Source organism: Solanum dulcamara, chromosome 6 (genome assembly GCF_947179165.1).
Source record: "Solanum dulcamara chromosome 6, daSolDulc1.2, whole genome shotgun sequence".
NCBI lineage: Eukaryota > Viridiplantae > Streptophyta > Magnoliopsida > Solanales > Solanaceae > Solanum > Solanum dulcamara.
Genome location: NC_077242.1, coordinates 72,741,364 through 72,754,417, shown reverse-complemented (window position 1 = coordinate 72,754,417; position 13,054 = coordinate 72,741,364). Strand labels below are relative to the sequence as shown.

The following is a 13,054-nucleotide window of genomic DNA, read 5'->3' as shown; positions in this document are numbered from 1 at the left end:
ACTTATCACCTAAAAATATAAATGAAGGGCAAGAATGATAAAAACTTCAAGTATTTACCTTGAACTTTGAATAATTCACTTATTTTGAACTATGAAAAAAGCTCCAAAAATTCAATTAATATGGAATAGAGGTGAAATCAATTGCCAGGGTGTGACCGACGGTGTGTACAAGGCCTGGGATACATATTCACCGAGGCATACTGATTCGAGATTACTAGCAAATCCAATTTCATGTTCCCCGAGTTGCAGAGAACAATCCAAACTGAAGCAATCTTTCCGAATTCGCTCTGTGTTACAACCTTGCTTCCCATTGTAATTTTCATTGTAGTACGTGTGTGGCCAAGCCCTTAAGGGGAAGGCGGACTTGACGTCATCCCTACCTTCCTCCAGTCTATCACTGGTAGTCCTTCATGATCGCGGCACACGCCTTATTATTTGTTTCGAAGCTGTTTGTTTGGGCTGGGTATACTAAACCTACTACGCACAACACCCCCAGGTGGCTCGCCTGAATATCGAGTCTTTCTCTGCCGTCAACTCGACGTCATCGTCACCTGTAAGATAAGGCCAAAAACTTGACTTTACTAAACAAGCGAGTAAGGCTATTTCTATTTTATTAGTCAAGCGCGCTAATTGCAATAAAAAAACAACGCTAACTAGAAATAGAAAGTAATTCGAAAGGCGCCAACTACATTCTTACCGACAGCAGAGCTAGATGCTGTCACTCAATTAGTAGCGTTGAATAACTAACTAAGGTTGTCCAACGGAAAGGGAGTAAGAGTTAAGGAGATAGGGGGGACCGAGATAGAAGTGGGACGGAATGGAGGGGGAAGATAAGACGTACGAAATGAGAATCTTAATTCGTGAGTACAGATCTAGACACTTCAGTTAGAAAATCTATTGTGTTTCTTGAACATCTAACACTGATATTATACATAATTTTTAAAAATATCTAAATATTATTTCGTAAGTTGAAGTAATCGAGACTCACGTATCACCGGACACTTGTTTGAGTTTGAGTTAGTAATATGTTGAATAATTGAAATAGTTGATTAATTAAAGTTGACAATAACACCTTACTACTTTTTAAGTTTAGCTAATATAACACTTCAGTTTGTCAGATTTCGAAAACGTGTGACGTTGAATTGGTGAAAAAAATTATTAAAAAGAAAAAGAAAAAAAGGTAATAAATATAGTGCAAATTAAATATATGTCATTATTTATGACCAATAATTGAATTACTATCTGACATATGTCATGGCTGTCCTTATCTTTTACTCAGAGATACCATCTCCAAATTACCAATGTCGGCAAGTTTAAAATTTTAAATTTATGAATTCTTTTAAAATAAAAAAATTAATGAAATTTCTAATACATTATTATACATGTTTAAGTGAATTTTAACACACATATAAAATTTATGTTAATTAATAGAGGTTTTATCGAATCCGTAATCGAAAGTATAGTTTTGCCCTGATTTTGCATGCGTTTGAACATAAAATTTCATATCATGATTTGATTATAAAAAGTAAAATGTGATAATTATTTTGAAATGGAGAGAGTAGTAGTGAAATTTAGAATTTCAAAGCATCATTAATAATATAATTTAACAAAATATACTTTTAATTAAAACTTTCTCAAAAAATATATTAGATCATCATAGGTTAATAATATAAAATGAAGAAACTATTGTTAGGACCAAAATAATCAGGTGTCATGCGAAAGCTGGCAAAACAAGTCTCGAAAGACCATGAGTAATAAGACGAAAAAATATATCAAAAGAAACACAAATATTTAGCGTGGTTCAGTCAATCGACCTACGTTCACAAGAGGAGATGAACAATCCATGATAAATATGAGAGTACAAAATATTGAGAGAAATAACCTCACACAATTCACTCAGAATACAAAGAGTGTAACGACCTGTTCCCGTCGTTAGGGATAGGCCAAAGAGGAAGGATTTCGGGCCAGAAAACTTCAGATAGTAACTTCGAAAATTTTTAGCCTAGGTCAGACTTGGATGAATTCTGAATCAGGTGAAGTCTAGGGTGATCACGTGAATAATGGGAGATCAAATCTATAATTTGATTGGACAGGCTAATAGCCAAGATGATACGGAGCATTTACGGCTTCGCGGAATCACATTCGGGCGAGTAAAACTCTCAGAATCGAATTTGGCATGAAGGGTATAATTTTAATGCATCTATGGAAAGGGTGTGTTGAGAAATGGGGTCTTGGAGCAATAACTCCGAGCTCACTATTTCTGCATATCCCGCTAGAGCGGGATCTGTTCCGCCAGAGTGGGACAGTCGCGATTTAATTTGTGAAAAAGACCAAAAATGATCTTTTCTACAACAATCAGTTTCTACAACCCTAAGAGGCGACCTAGGGTGATTCCATTGATTTTTCACGGATTTCCACGCTTAAAGTAAGGTTTTTACTCCCTAGATTCATACTTTGATTCCTAGAATCTAGAAGTATGTGCTAATCATTGGGGGGGTGAACTGAAAATCTATGGTGGGAATTAGCCCTAGGGTAATGTCAGGATCATATGTTTGGCATAGGAAGTGAAATTGTGTTATATTTCCTGATAGTTAGGCCATTGTATTGATCCTTGATATGTATTTAATGTTTCTAGACCAAGAACGAGAAGAACGAACCCGAAAAGGGAAGGCTTTTGAATTGTAAGGTTGTGAAAGCTTGAATTTGAGGTAAGTGATGGTCTAGTTTCCCATATGTGTTTCATATACTTGTTAAATTGCTTTATGATATGCATGTGTGTATATGAATAGAAAAACATGCTAAATTATGGGTGAAATGATCACTTGCTGACCTGTTATTGTGATGAACCTGTTCTTAGTAGTATAAATATTGTAAACATTGAATGTTTTTGTGATTGTGATATCTTTGGATCGGGTGTCATGTTTCGACACATAATTTGGATCGAGTGTCATGTTCTGACACATATTTGGATCGGATGTCATATTTCAATACATACTTAGATCGGGTGTCACATTTCGACAAAAAAGTTGATTGTTTGTAGGTCCCTTGAGATGACCCTTGTGTGAAATTATAGCATGTGGAAGACATTGAGTTATGATATTGAGATATTGTTGATTTAGTTTGTATATGTATATGCCTATTGTGTTGAATTTACTTGTCTATGATCCGCTTATTGGCTAATCGTGTGATCCTATCAATACACCATTATTTTTATTTACTGATATTAATCTTGCTCTGCCTTTTTGTTGAGTATAGGGCATATTCAGCCGACTGCGAAGAGACCTCGGTTAGAAGATTAAGCTTGTTCGAGTTCATGGGTGAGTTGTTTGTTTCAAGCTGCCATGGATTCTTTCACTTTCTAGTCCCTTTTTCAAAGACTAAGACTTTAGACACTGTTTTATTATTATATTTTCTTGTGGGAGTGTTTTCCTTTCCTTTTCAGACATTATTAGAGTTTTGGTACGGACGACTTTCAGTTTCCTAGAGTATTTCTGCATTTCTTAATATTTGATCTTTTTTTACTGAGTTTATGAGGACTCGGTCATTATGTAGTTTATATCCTGTTTCTGCATATCTAAGCTTGTGTACATATTTCAATTTTTATTATTGGTCTGTTAAAATGGTTCTCCCACCGGAGAGTTAGAGTTAGTACCAGTCACGGCGGGTTAGGGTCGTGACAAAGTTGGTATCAGAGCCTAGGTTCGTTGATCTCGTCATATCAAAATGAGTCTAGTAGAGTCTTGAGGAACGGTACGGAGACGTTTGTACTTTTTTTCGAGAGCCTACACGATTTTAGGAAAAGTTTCACTGTCTTTCTTCCTTTATGTTATTACTTGATTCTAATTGATATCTGGTGATCCAAATTGGTATCTAATTGCTTTCACTTTCATGTTCGTAGATGGTTAACACACGTTACAACGGTGTCAGGCTAGTAGCTCCAGTTGAGCCTGAAGAAGAGCTAGACATTCAAGGGCATGGCAGAGAGAGAGGCAGGAGGTAGGCAAGGTAGGGGCAGAGGGAGGGTAGCCCAGCCAGAGTAGAGGTCCCTATTGAGAAGGTGATGGCAGGCGAGGCCCCTCCGGCTCCCCAGAATGAGTTTGAGAGAGAGGTAGAAGATGGAGAGGAACAGGAGCAGGCAAAACAAGATGAGGGTACCCAAACTGAGGTTGCTGGTATCCCCTCTCTGGATCCAATCTTGGCCCAAAAGATCATGACATTCCTGAGTGAGCTAGCTGGCACTAGCTCTATCCCCACCATGCCCACAACACTAGCTCCTGTTGACCGTCCATTTGCTGCTGCAGTTCAGCCAACAGGTAAAGTGGTAGGCAAAGATGCATTGTTCAGGCCACTAATGAGTCATGTGATGACTAGTATTGAGCATGACATGCTCACCAAATTTCTCAAGCTCAAACCTTTAATTTTCCATGGTACTGAAAATGAGGATGCCTACGAGTTTATTCTTGATTGCTATGAGAGGCTACACAAGCTGGGCATAATGTATTAGCATGGAGTAAAATTTGTGCCTTTCTAGCTGCAGGGAGAGACCAAGCAGTGGTGGAGGGCCTATGTGGAGTGTTGTTCGTCTGTGTTGCCACCACTCACTTGGACTCAGTTCAGTGCTCTATTTTTAGAGAAGTATGTGCCCCGTACCATGATGGACAGGAAGAAGGATGAGTTTATGACCCTTGAGCAGGGAGGTTTATCAATGACTGCTTATGAGGCCAAATTTCATGCACTGTCCAGGTATGCTACTCAACTGGTTACTACTGAGAAGGAGAGGATCAGGTTGTTCATGAAGGAGTTGAACCCTGAGTTGCAGGTACTTTCTATTCATATGACTTAGACCAGCAGGAGCTTCAAAGAGGTCACAAATTCTGTTAGAAAAGTTGAAGGTGTGAGGAAGGATGGGTAAGCCAAGGCTTGGGCTAAAAGGCCCAAGAGTACAGGTAACTTCCAGGGGTCTTATTCCAGAAGGTCTTATTTCAAAGGGTCAGGAAGGCCGGTGATTGTTGTTCGGCCAATTTAGTCAGCACTATCCACTTCCACTGACAGCTTTTCAGGTACTCCGCACCTGCATCAGGCCCATGAGGGCCAGAGAGCATCATTTTCAAGTTGCTACTCATCTTTTAATCACAGTTGTTTTAACTGTAGAAAGTCGGGACATATACGGAGGGAGTACCCTTACCCTCGTGGGACAGTTTCAGCACCCCAACAGGCCCGAGCAATAGTTCCAGCAACTAGAGAGAATAGTGGCAGAGGATGTCCACAAAGTGGGCGAGGAGGAAATCTGAGAAGCCGGGACAGTAATAGTGCAGGTTAGGGAGAAATCCAGCCAGGCAAGGAGGTGGCCCTCCAAGATAACCGAGCTCAGTTTTATGCATTTCCAGGAAAGACCGAGGCAGAGGCATCTGACGTAGTTATCACAGGTACTATTCTTATCTGTGATCGGATGACTATTATTTTATTTGATCTGGGTTCTACTTATTTTTATGTGTCTGTAAGATATGCCTTGGGATTTAATGCATTGAGTGATATATTGGATGCCCTTGTTCATGTTTCTACCCTTGTTGGAGAGTCAGTCATAGTCACCCATGTGTATCATTCTTGTTCTGTTATGTTTATGAGATATCATATTTGGGTTGACTTAGTGATCCTAGATATAACAGATTTTGATGTGATCTTAGGCATGACTTGGTTGCAATGCAAAGACTGTGGCTCTAGAGATCCTAAGGAGGGAAAGGTTAGAGTGGGAAAGGGTGTACAAGCCTAAGCCAACTAAGGTCATATCTTTTCTCCAGGCTAGAAAAATGGTGGGGCAGGGTTGTTTGGTCTATTTGGTCCATATCTGGAATGTGGAGATAAAGTCTCCTTCTATTGAGTATTCCAGTAGTGTGTGAATTTTTGGAAGTTTTCACTTCAAACTTGCTTGGTATGTGTCCTGATCGAGATATAAACTTCTGCATTGATTTAGAGCCTGGTACTCATCCAATTTTCATTCCTCCCTACCATATGGCTCCGACAGAGTTGAGAGAGCTTAACTCAGATTCAAGAGTTTCTTGATAAGGGGTTCATTCATCCTAGTGTTTCCCCTTGGGGTGCTCCGGTGGTGTTTGTCAAGAAAAAAGATAGTAGTATGAGAATGTGCATTGACTATCGACATTTGAATAAGGTCACCATCAGAAATAAATATCCTTTGCCTCGTATTAATGACTTGTTTGACCAGTTACAAGGTGATTCAGTCTTCTCAAAGATTAATCTTAAGTCTGGGTATCATCAGTTGAAAATTAGATCTGAGGATGTGCCCAAAACAGCTTTTAAGACCAGGTATGGGCACTATGATTTTTTTGTAATGTCCTTTAGGTTGACCAATGCACCTGCAACCTTCATGAGTTTGATGAATGGGGTATTCAAACCATTCCTGAATTCGTTCGTGATAGTGTTTATAGATGATATATTGGTGTATTCAAAGAGTGAACAGGAACATGCAGATTATCTTCGAATTGTATTGGGTATGTGGGAAGACAAAGGTCGAAATTATCTAAGTGTGAATTTTGGCAGCCTTCAGTTGCCTTTTTAGGCCATGTTATTTCATAAAAAGAGTAATGATGGACCCACAAAAGATTGAGGCAGTTAAGAATTGGATTAGGCCTAGTTCTATGAAAGAGATTAGAAGTTTTGTAGGACTGGCCAGTTACTATTACCAGTTCGTGAAAAACTTTTCTTTTATTGCTACTCACTTGACTAGGTTGACTAAAAAGGAAGTAATATTCGAGTGGATTGACAAGTGTGAAGAGAGCTTCCAAAAGCTCAAAATTCTCTTGACCACACCACCAATTTTGACCATGTCGGTCGAAGGTAAAGATTTCATTATTTATTATGATGCTTCATATTCCGATTTGGGTGCTGTGTTGATGCAGGATAAGAATGTTGTAGCATATGTTTTGCGATAATTGAAGGTGCATAAGAGAAATTACCGGACTCATTACTTAGAGTTGGCAGCGGTAGTGTTTGTACTAAAAATCTGGAGACATTATTTGTACGGTGTCAAGTGTGAGATTTTTACTGATCATCGTAGCTTATAAGATGTGTTCACTCATAAGGGCTTGAATTTGAGACATCGAAGGTGGATGGAGTTTCTTAAAGACTATGATGTTACTATCTAGTACCATCTAAGCAAGGCTAATGTGGTAGCAGATGCATTGAGTCGGAAGCCGGTGAGCATGGGCAGTTTAGCTTGTTTGAGGGCCTTTAAGCGGCCCCTAGCTAAACAAATTCAAGCCTTGAAAGCCAGATTTATGAGGCTAGGCATCTTAGAGAAAGGTGGGATAATGACCGAAGTTGATCTAAGGCCCATTTTCATAGAAGAGATCAAGACCAAGCAGTTTGAGGATGTATACTTAAATGAAATTAGAGGGAAGGTGTTGATGGGCAAGGCTCCAGACTCAACACTAGATGCAGGTGGGTGCTTCATTTTAGGGGAAGGATTTGTGTTTCCTGAGTAGATAAACTAATTCAAAAGTTTCTATTTGAATCTCATGGATACTCTATTCACCCTGGAGTGACTAAGATATATCAATACATGAAACAACTATATTGGCGGCCGGGTATGAAGAAATACATAGCTGAATATGTAGTCAAGTGTCAGAACTGTCAACAGGTAAAGTATGAGCACCAAAAACCTGCAGGTTTGTTGCAAAGAATGCCCATTCTTGAATGGAAATGGGAGAGAATACCCATGGATTTTGTGGAGGGACTTCCTAAGGCTTTGGGAAAGCATGGCTCTATTTGGGTGGTGGTTGACAGATAAACGAAGTTAGCACATTTCATTCCGGTTAGAGTGGATTACAATGCATAACAGTTGGCCAGAATTTATGTGAAGGAGATAGTAAGGCTGCACGGGGTGTCCCTTTCTATCATTTCAGACCGTGGTACGTAGTTCACTTCTAAATTTTGGAGTAAGTTGCATGATGAGCTGGGTACTCGACTCACTTTCAGCATATCTTTACATCCATAGACAGATGGGCAGTAAGAAAGGATTATCCAAGTGCTAGAAGGTCTGTTGGGGGCATGTGTGATAGACTTTAGGGACATTAGAACAGTTCTTGCCCTTGTGTGAATTCTCCTACAACAATAGCTACCACTCTAGTATTGATATGGCACCATTCGAAGCCCTATATGGGAGGGGACACAGGTCTCCAATAGAGTGGTTTGAACTGGGGAAGTGGAGCTATTGGAGTTGACTTAGTGAAGAGTGCTCAAGATAAGGTAAGAAGCATCCAAGCTAAGCTTCTAGCAGCTCAAAGTCGTTAGAAGGAGTATGCTGATCACAAGGTGAGGGATATGACATTCGAAGCTGGTGAGCAAGCACTTCTAAGAGTATCACCCATTAAAGGGGTGATGAGGTTTAGCAAGAAGGGCAAACTCATCCCTCGCTATATTGGTTCTTTTGAAATTCTTGATTGTGTAGGGCCAGTGACGTACAGGTGGGCCTTACCACCTATCTTATCTAGGGTACACCCGGTGTTCCATGTGTCTATGTTAAAAAATCTCCATGGGAATAGGGACTACATACTTAAATGGGACTCGGTATTATTAGACATGGAACTTTAGTATGAGGAAGAGTCAGTTGCAATTTTTGATCATGACGTCTGAAATTAAGGAATAAGGAGATCAATATGGTTAAAGTGCAATGGAGACATCGTTCGGTAAAGGAATCTACTTGGGAGACTGAGAAAGACATGCGAGACAAGTATCCTCAATTATTCGACGAAACAAGTACTACTCTATCTTTAATTTAGCCTTATTTTTTCTAGTTAGTCACTCAGGGATGAGTGATGGGTAAATTAGTATCTATTGTAACGATCTATTCCAGTCGTTAGGGATAGGCCAAAGGGGAAGGATTTTGGGCTAGAAAACTTAGGGTGGTAACTTCAAAAAATTTGAGCCTAGGTCAGACTTGAATAAATTCTGAGTCAGGTGAAGTCTAGGGTGATCACGTAAATAATAGAAGGTCAAATCTATAATTTTATTGGACAAGTTGATATTCAAGATGACACAGATGATTTATGACTTCGCAAAATCACATTCGGGCAAGTAAAAGTCTCGGAATTGAATTTGGCGTGAAGGGTATAATTTTAATGCATTTTTGAAAAGGGTGTGTTGAGAAATGAGGGCTTGGAGCACAAACTCCTAGCTTACTATTTCCGAATATCCCGCTAGAGCGGGGCTGCCAGAGCGGGACAATTGCGACTTAAGTTGTGAAAAAGACCAGAAATGGTCTTTTCTGCAACAATCAGTTTCTAAAACCCCAAGAGGCGACCTAAGACGATTGCCATTGATTTTCCACTTATTTTCACACTTAAGGTAAGGTTTTTACTCTCTATGTTCATACTTTGATTCCTAGAAACTAGAAGTATGGGTGATAATCATTGGGGGAGGGTTTGAGCTGAAATCTATGGTGGGAAATAGCCCTAGGGTAATGTTAGGATCATGGGTTTGGCCTAGGAAGTGAAATTCTGTTATATTTCCTGATAGTTAGGCCATTATATTGATCCTCGATATGTATTTAATGTTTTATAGACCAAGAACGAGAAGAACGAACCCGGATAGGAAAGACTCTTGCATTGTAAGGTTGTGAAAGCTTGAATTTGAGATAGGTGATGGTCTAGTTTCCCGTATGTGTTTCATATACTTGTTAAATTGCTTCATGGTATGCATGTGTGTATATAAATAGGTTGTTAGATTATGGATGAAATGATCACTTGCTGGCCTGTTATTGTGATGAACCTGTTCTTGGTGGTATAAATATTGTAAACATTGAATGTTTTTGTGATTGTGATATCTTTGGATCGGATATCACGTTTCGACACATAATTTGGATCGGGTGTCACATTCTAACACATATTTGGATCGGATGTCACCTTCCGACACATACTTGGATCGGGTGTCACGTTTCAAAATAAAGTTGATTGTTTGTAGGTCCCTTGAGAGGACCTTTTTGTAGGTCCCTTGAGAGGACCCTTGTGTGAAATTATAGCTTGTGGAAGACATTAAGTTGTGATATTGAGATGTTGTTGACATATTCTATATGTGTATATGTTTATTGTGTTGAATTTACTTGTCTATGATCCGCTTACTGGTTAATCGTGTGATCCTATCAGTACACCATTATTTTTTTATACTAATACTACTCTTGCTTTACCTTTTTCTTGAGTACATAGCATATTCAGCCGACTGCGGAGAGACTTCGCTTAGAAGATTAAGCTTGTTCGAGTTCAAGGGTGAGCTATTTGTTTCAAGCTGCGATAGACTCTTTCATGTTCTAGTTCCCTTTTCCAGGACTAAGACTTTAGACGCTGTTTTATTATTATATTTTCTTGTGAGAGTGTTTTCCTTTCCTTTTCAGACATTGTTAGAGTTTTGGTACGGACGACTTTCAATTTTCTAGGGTGTTTCCCCACTACTTGATATTTGATATTTTTTATTTTTTTGCTGAGTTTATGGGGACTCAGTCATTATTCTAGTTTATACCAGTCACAGCGGGTTGGGGTCGTGACAAAGAGGTTCGTTAATGTAACACTTGTGTCTCACAAATTCTCCCTCTACACAAAATTTTCAAAGCCCCCTAAGACTACATTGTGAATGCTCCTAAGTTAGAAGGGATGAACCTCTATTTATAAAAGTCATAAACTTTTTCTTACAAGAAAAATGACTAATTAAATATAAAAACTTTGTATTTTCCTTTTAATAAAAGAAAAACTCAATTATTCGAGAAAAATTAGCAGAAACGTCGAACAGCTATATTTATCCTCTACTCATGATGGTACAAACGTCTATGGTGTTGGTTGGTGGGAATTTAAGCTACTAAAGTGGAGGTAAAGATAAAGAGCCCGTTTGGATGGGCTTAAAAAAATAATTTTTATATATGAAGTGCTTTTAGAACTTTTAAGTGCTGAACGTTATTTTTATAAATAAACAGTTGAGTGTTTGGATAAAAGTGTTTATGCTGAAAATAAGTTGTTGATGTGTTTGGCAAATGTGAATTTTAGGGCTAAAGAGGGTACTTTAGGAATTAAAATAAAATATAAGGGATATAAAAATAATTTCCATGATCAAAGAAAATGGCTTTAAGCCCTCCAAAAAAAGCTAGGATTTCCATTTTTTTTTATTTTTGAGTGACTTTAAGAACTTTGTGACTTAAATTTAACATTTTAAGTTGGTAGCCAAACACACAATAAGCTAAAACCAACTTATAAGCCCATCCAAACGGGCTCAAAGTTACTCCCTTCGTTTTAATTTATTTGGCTTATTTTGATTGATACCGAATTTAAGAAAAGAGAAATTTTTTAAATTTCATAATTTTAAACTAAATATATATTAAATATATTTAAATGATTATTAACTTTGTGATCTTATACATGTTATATCGAAAGTTAGAATTAAAAAAATTGTAAAATAAGAAAAAAAAAATTAAAATAATTTTTTTAAAAAAAAATAATTAAAACAAATATCACTTAGACAAATTTTTGCACAGGCACATTTAAACTTTGCAACAACTTGCTCTGAAACACAAAGGTAAAAGATAAAAGATATTGTGGTCCACCAAATATATGTCCACTATTCTGAAATTGACATATCAAAGGTCATTTATAATAAAGCAATACTGCACCATTAAAATCAAGATTCGAACGCGAGATATCTTAATAATTAAAAAGCATTTACTGTTCATTCTAATTTTTGATCTTGTAGCTAGTGTTCATATGCAGAACTTTGCACAAGTAATGCTGGCTTATATATATGAATTAAGGTCGGATGTATAGAAATTTTAAGAATATAATGCAATTTTTGTTTAAAATTGACGTTTATTTCGCGATGTTTTTAATAGTGTATATGTATACATGGTATATAGCCTTTATTGTAAATTTGCTCAAATTTAAATTGGCAAAATAAATAAGCATATATTTAAATTTGAGCTCAGCTGACAAGTAAGAACTTCAGTTTTGAGTATGTATATCTAGACACAATCAAAATTTATATATCAAAGCGCCGGGTGTACAATGAGGATGAATTGGAGAATTTAATTGTCAGTTGAAATCAAATTGAGACGTTTAAATGTGCATTCTCAAAATTGAAGTGCTTATTTACCCGTTGAGATTACATTTGAGTGTTTGTTTGATCTATATGTTATTTGAATTAGTGAAATTGTGGCCATTCACAACTATCTTTATTGTACTCCCTCCGTTTCATATTAGTTGTTTATTTTTTTTACACGCCTCTCAATAAATCATAAATAAGAACGACGATTTTACTAATTTACCTCCTTAAGATTTTATTTTTTTAATTTAAAACCTTACAAATTTGTTTACACTTTTAAAAAGAATAAATTATAAGAATAAAATGAAAAAATATAATTAATTCTATCTTAACTTTTATAAATTGACAAGTAATTAATTTGAAAAAGCGAAAGCTCACTTAGCTGAAGGAAGGGTGAGATAGACAAGGTAGGTTTCTTCCAAGCCAATCCGATCGCAGAGAATCAAAAGATCTTTGTCGGCACTAACTTAAACCTCGAATGACGAAAAGAAGACAGCCAAAAGCGATAAGCAATCACGATCGAAAGTTGCTTGCTTTAGCCGATAGGCTAGCAATAAATTTAGCTACAACTAAGTGCGAAGAAAATAAAATTATTTTTAGCAACGTGAACCATTAATATAAAATGGGGAGTAATAGACTGGTTAGTGGAAATACTATTTTCAAGCAAACTATGTAACTTGTGGCCACTCTAGGTAAAAAGAAAAAGGACACAATAAAAACAGAAAGAAGTTTAATTTCTACTCCTATGTGGAAAGCATTATACTCTTGGACACTATAAAAAAATTGAATTTAGTGATGGACAAATTTTATAATTAAATAATAAAAGTCATTGCTAATTTTATTTAACGATAAATTAACGATAAATTTTTGGTACCTAAACAAAGATAAAGATGGGACGAATCAATGACAAATTTCGTAGCTAAAGTGCAATGTTTTGTTAGTAGTGGGAAAAAGTAAGTGG

At 37.2% G+C, this 13,054-nt stretch overlaps 1 long non-coding RNA gene across 1 annotated transcript; it reads right to left on the bottom strand.

Moving 5' to 3' along the window:
• Nucleotides 1-426: 426 nt before the first annotated feature.
• On the bottom strand, nucleotides 427-12,755 carry LOC129891423 (uncharacterized). Its single transcript, XR_008767194.1, has 2 exons — nucleotides 12,472-12,755; nucleotides 427-551 (listed from the first exon to the last, which is right to left on the bottom strand). It is a non-coding gene; the product is annotated as an uncharacterized LOC129891423 (long non-coding RNA).
• Nucleotides 12,756-13,054: the final 299 nt, after the last annotated feature.